Here is a 6,483-nt window from a genome sequence, read left to right as displayed (position 1 = left end):
CCCAGAGTGGGTTCAGCCCAGCCTGGAGCCCACCCACCAGGAATGCCCTGGTCATTGGTGGCCGCCATGGGCTGGGCCAATCCCAGAGCAATCCTAGGACCACAGGAGTCCTGAGGAAATACATCCCCCTGGGGAGTGAATTCACATCTCCCTGAACTTAATGCGGGCCTCATCTGGGACCGCTTCGGGGAACTACAGAGGCAGAGCTGCGGCATCACCCTCCAAGAGGTAACCCCCAGTGCCAGCCCTCCACACAAGTATGGGAGGGCCAGGCAGCTCCACACCGCAGAGGACGGGGGTCCCTGGGCTCAGCTGGCTGGACTGGGAGGAGAGTTTGGTGCTCAGTTTCCCCATCTGTGCAGTGATGGTGTGGTAAACGCTGCACCTGAAGAAGCCCATGAAATCCTGATTCAGAGATTCTTAATTCGTATGTGTTAGTAAAGCTTACGACCATTCGTATGTGTTAGTAAAATCTGCAAAAGTAAGCTACTTTAACTACAAACGGTGAAGACCACTGTCTTCCCATTCTTTTATCTCATCTGTTAGCATTGATGCAACTGTGGTACTTTTAGGATCCAAGGAGAAGTTGTGTTATAGACACGTACATTAATTTCAGTTCAGTGGGACATAGTTATGTGGTTTGCAGTTGTTTTCATGTATAGTGAAGTTACTGCCAGCCATTCTGGTTTAGAAATAGGTTCCAGAGTACTCCTACCACCCACTGTGCCAACTCATCTGACATTGTGACACAGAGGTGTAGGCAGAGGCTGTGCTGCAGTACAAGAAGAATAAGGCAGAGGAAGATAAACAAGGTCTGAAAGCTACAGACCAAAACTAGTCTGTGGAAAATTCGTCCAAACAGACACATGAAATCCTAAGTGGAAAATACAATCTTGTTGAAATATGATCAAAACAGAAGTTGTCTCCTGAAAGAGATGTTTTCAATCATGTCTTAAATGCTTTTTTCCCTTTATTTGATGGGAATTTCAAGAAATAGAAGTTATCATATTCCTGTACTACAAGCAGCTAGCACATCTAGATAGCTCAGAGAGGAGAGAAACTTGTTAGAGGTTGTAGCAGATTTTATTTTTCTAAAGATGGTTGCAACAGTGTCTCCTGTCCTCATGCTCTTACCCTGCCCTCATCAAGAGGTGGACGCAGATTCCCCTTCTCTTGGACCTTTTGGGCTGGAGGCGCTAACTCATAGGATGTGAGGAACTTGACGCTGCTTGACTCTGAGGTTAGGTAACAAAAGGCGATGTAGCTTCTCCTTGACGGCTGGAAAACTCCCGCTGAGAGCCACCATGACAGATGTCCGAGTCCCTGAGGTTCCGTGCTGTGAGGAAGCCAGGCCATGTGGAGAGGTCAGGAGTCCTCATCCCCAGGTCCTCCCAGCCCAGGGCATGGGGATGCATAAGCCTTCAGGTGATTCCAGCCCAGCTGTTGAGTCACCCCGAGCCGGTGCCCTTTCTGAATTTTTGACCCATGGAAACTACGAGCCTAATAAAGGGGTTACCGTGTTATGCCATTAAGTTTGGGGTGGTCTGTTACATAGCCATAGTAACTAAATCAGAGCTTTTCTCAAATTTGCTAACAATCCTAAAGTTTTACATGGCATTGTCAATGAAGAGCTGTGAAGCAGAGGGAAACTACAAATAATTAACTATTACGAACTATCAATAATTTAAAAAACTAAATTTCATTCAACCAGGCTGGGGGAAGATTTCTTTCTATTTGATCAAAAGAAAATGATTTTACAAAATTGGTGTTGAATAAAGAGGCAGTCAGGGAGTATAAAACCAAACAATGAAGGAAAAGGTATAGAGATTAATTAATAAAAATATTATGTTTCCAAATTTTTGTGATGTTTTGCATTTGTCAACCTTTTACAATTTGTATTTTATGTGATATTACTTTATCTAATTTTGTATCAACTTGTGTAAACTTCAGGCTCCATAGAACATGGATCTAATGTGTGTGTCACACTGTTCAAAGTGTGACATATATATATCATGTTTACTGATTCCCCAAACCCTATGAGGCAGGTATTATTATTATTATCCTCACTTTACAAATGAGAAAACTGGGGCAGGAATTAGTTGAGGAACTGCTCCCAGGTCAGCCCGGGAATCTAGACCAGAGGCAGTGCTCTTAACCATCACCTGCAATATGGTCCATCTGCAGCAGACGTGTAGGCAAGAGGGAGGATGAGAGAGTCCCTGGATCAAGCCTTGCCTGAAGGAGTGAATCTAGTTCTGGGTTTTTCATTTGGGTCCCAGCCCTTCGCCATCTACTTTAACTCCAGGAAGGAAGGGGTCAGTCCCTCCCCTCCCTTTACCTTTCCCCAGAAGAGCACTCGATGACAATGTCATAGATGACAGGAGGTACCTGACAGGGTGGAGGAGGAGACAGAGCTGATGCCCAGCTGATTCTCAATCCAGGAAAAGCCCTGAAGCAGGTGGTGGGACAGGCAGCAAAATGTATTGAGCGAGGCAAGGATGACACACACTTCAGAGTTCAGCACTAACTACCATGTCAGCACCAAGGGACAGGTAGGTCTGTATTCTTACTTCACAAGGAAGTGGTTATTCACTCAACTGGCAGACAGGAAGGACAATTTCCTGTCCACGACTGCTCAGGACCAAGCCGGAGAGGAGCCCCAGCCCCTGTCCTCATTTCAGGGCTACTGGAAAAGATGAGCCTCTCTCTAAGCAGGGGGCAGGGTGCCACTCAGCCAGTCCATTCATTCATCCAACAGATATTTACTGAGTGTCTACCATGTCCCAGACAGGGGGCCAGGTGAGTAAAACAGGCCTGATTCCCACCTGAAGAAGCTTCCGTCCAGTGTACAATCTGCTTTCCTATCCATATCTCTCAGCCAACGGAGCACATCCGTGACTTCGAACCCAGGATGTTAAGACTGCAGGCCCTGGAGTGCTAGGGCAGGTATCCGACCCAGAATGGAGCCTCTGGAATTTCAAGACAAAGAACCAACAATAACATTATAAACAAATATTATCCAGCTAATTAATTTTGTCTGGAGGCAGTGGTGGCAGGTACGTGAGCTTCAGGTAAGTTAAGAAATAGGAGTATGTCTCAAGAACTACTGACGTACTTGGACCAATCTCCCTTCAGGCCTCCCCTGACCTGGCTTTCTCCAACTCTGGGGGCTCTCCTTAGCTCCCACTCTGCCCTATTGGTCTTTTTCTCTCTGATTCCTTTTTTCATAAACCTTCTACACACTGGAAATGTGTGTGAGCATTTAAAATTTATTGTGTTTACAACTTTTATACTCTAGTTCATAATTTTTTAAAAATTAATTAAGTCTTTTATACATTTTCAAAACAGAAACCTCAGCTAAACTGTTTTAAGCATGAATAAGGCCCTTTAATGATTTTTATTTCTGTGGGTTAGCTTATCTCAGAAAAACATCTTTCTCTAAACTCCAGGGGTGACCTCCTCCTGCACCACCAGATTTCACAGGAGAACCCCATCTGGACCCCATGTCCAGAGTTTCAGGTATCCTGCTCTGTTGGTCAGGAGCTCATGTGAAATCTACCCTTTTCTTTCCACCCAACATTGACTCATCTGCAATGCGTTTCCTGTAAACACCCAACAAACCAACAACCCCTTTCCAGGGAGAGACCATGAGGCAATGATCTGCTTGCAGGGGTTCAGGAGGAGTATGGGCTACACCTTTGCCAACCTGCCCCCTTTCTGCAGCTGAGAAAGCAGCACCTGGGGCTCCCCTGCCAGTGCCGAGGGGCCTTCCCTCCCTCTGGGCTCCATGGAGGGGCCGCATGAGTGACTTGAGCTGGAGCTGGGTGCTGGGGGGCCAGGGCAGCCCCTCATCACACTCCCCAGCAACAACTACAGTAGATATCTTGTCTCATGAAACAGGAATTAAAATACATACGTAAGTGTGCTTTTACTGTTTTGACACTTCCTCCTGTCCATCTCCCCGCTCCTTGGCCAACGGCACCCGTTGTCAAAGCTGGAGATGAGAGGAAAAAAGGAGGCTCCTTCTGCTGCTGGTCTCAGAGTCAGCTCTCCAGAGACAGGGCTTGAAGGCTGAACATTGAGAGGAAAATAAAGGGGTTGGTAAATGTCAAGAGTTTCCTTTTACATGTCATGAGCAAAGCTATGAGCTCTGAGTCCTGGGTAGAGAGAGAGAGTACTTAGGGGATGTGCCCATCCAATGTAAGGGGAATGGAGAAAGACCCTCTACTGCTATGGGGGAGAAGGAGAAGGACAAGAGCTCAGCCATTCACATGTCTTAACTCCTGCCCCAGGCCCAAACTCCGAGGGGGCATTTTGCACAAACAAATCATTTGGGTGAAATCCTAGAACTGTGAGTTTGATCCTCTCTCCATAGGTGTATCATGGGAAAAGTCGTGTTCCCTGAGAGAAGCACCTGTCCAACACAGTAGTGCCCGGGGTGGTTGCTGGAAGTGATTGAAATAGGGTCTAGGTAGGGCAGGTGCCAGCAATGGTGCTCCCCTCTCTTCCTAGGCCCCTTGTGGTACAGAAGGGATCCAGAAGTCTTCTTGAGCTCACGTTGAGGGTGTAGAAGGTAGTTAAGCTGAGAACCAGTGGCCTTTCTGGGGCTACCATGGAGCTGTGGGGTAGCCAGCCTGAGCTGAGGGATGGACAGGGTCTGGATGAGGCACAGAGTATTCTCAGCTCCCGAGGGAGCTAAGGTGGGTCTGAGCCAGCCAGGGGCCTGGCCCTGACCTGGCTTGCATAAAATAGGTGTCCTACCAGCTGTAGTTTCAGCTCAGGTGCAAGCAGGAGCCTAAAGGCCAGGCCAGGGAGACCCCAGAAAACCCCAAGTAGACGATAGGCTGTATCCCTCTAAGGCCGTTGCTTAGGTGTCATCTTAACTATAAGGATGGAGGTAGGGAGATCTCTGAAAAAAGCATTTCCCGGCACTCAGCCACCAAGCGTCTGGCACAGTGGTTCTGTGCTGGGAATGCTAATCCAATGTGTTAGGTGCAAGGCCTCTACACACGGCCCTCTACAGGCAAGTGAAACTCGACTAAGCACAAAGAAGAAGGTAGACCTTATCTTATCACCTAGATTACATCTTATTTTTTTCTGGGGACCCAGTGGGCTTTGCCAGTGACGCCATGGGAGGTGGAGACAAGATGGTGGAGTAGAAGGACATGAGCTCACCTCCTCTCACGAAAACACCAAAATCACAACTAACTGCCATGTAACCATCAACAAAAAAAGACTGGAACCTACCAAAAAAGATATTCTACATCCAAAGACAAAGAAGAAGCCACAACAAGATGGTAGAAGGGGCACATTTGTGATACAATCAAATCCCATACCCACCAGGTGGGTGACCCACAAACTGGAAAATACCTATATCCCAGGGGTTCTCCTACAGGAATGAGAGTGCTGAGCCCCACATCAGGCTCCCTAGTCTGGGGGTCTGGCACTGGGAGGGGGAGCCCCCAGTGCCTTTGGCTTTGAAGGCCAGAAGGGCTTGACTGAAGGAACTCTCCTCTTGGAGGGTGCACACAAGTTCTTGTGTGCACTGGGACCCAGGGGAAAAGCAGTGACTTCATAGAAGCCTGGGCCAGACAGACCTGCTGGCCTTTGAGGGTCTCCTGGGGAGGCAGGGGGTGGTTGCGGCTCACCGTGGGGACAATAACACTGGTGGTGGAGGTACCAGGGAACACTCATTGAAGTGAGCTCTCCTGGAGATGGCCATTTTGACACCAAGATGGCCCCACTCAACAGCCTGTAGGCTCCAGTGCTGGGATGCCTCAGGCCAAACAACCAACAGGGCAGGAACACAGCCCCACCCATCAGCAGACAGGCTGCCTAAAGTCTTCCTGAGCCCACAGCCTCCGCTAAACACATCCCTTGACATGGCCCTGCCCACCAGAGGGACAAGACCCAGCTCCACCCACCAGTGGGCAGGCATCAGTCCCTCCTACCAGGAAACCTGCACAAGCCTCTTAGACCAGCCTAAACCACGAGGGGGGAGACAACAGAAGCAAGAGGAACTACAGTCCTGCAGCCTGTGGAACGGAGACCACAAACACAGAAAGTTAGACAAAATGAGACAGCAGAGGAATATGCTCCAGACTAAGGAACAAGATAAAATCCCAGAAGAACAACAACTAAGTGAAGTGGAGATAGGCAATCCACTGAAAAAGAATTCAGAGTAATGATAGGAAAGAGGATCCAAGATCTCAGAAAAAGAATGGAGGCAGAGACGGAGAAGATATAAGAAATATTTAACACAGAGCTAGAGGATATAAAGAACAGAGTGGAACAATACAATAACTAAAATGAAAAACACACTAGAAGGGATCAACAGCATGATAAATGTGGCAGAAGAATGAACAAGTGTGCTGGAAGACAGAATGGTGGAAATCACTGCCACAGAACAGAATAAAGTAAAAAGAATAAAAAGAAATGAGGACAGATTAAGAGACCTCTGGGACAATATTAAACACACCAACA

Source organism: Balaenoptera ricei, chromosome 2 (assembly GCF_028023285.1).
Source record: "Balaenoptera ricei isolate mBalRic1 chromosome 2, mBalRic1.hap2, whole genome shotgun sequence".
NCBI lineage: Eukaryota > Metazoa > Chordata > Mammalia > Artiodactyla > Balaenopteridae > Balaenoptera > Balaenoptera ricei.
This window is presented reverse-complemented; position numbering follows the sequence as displayed.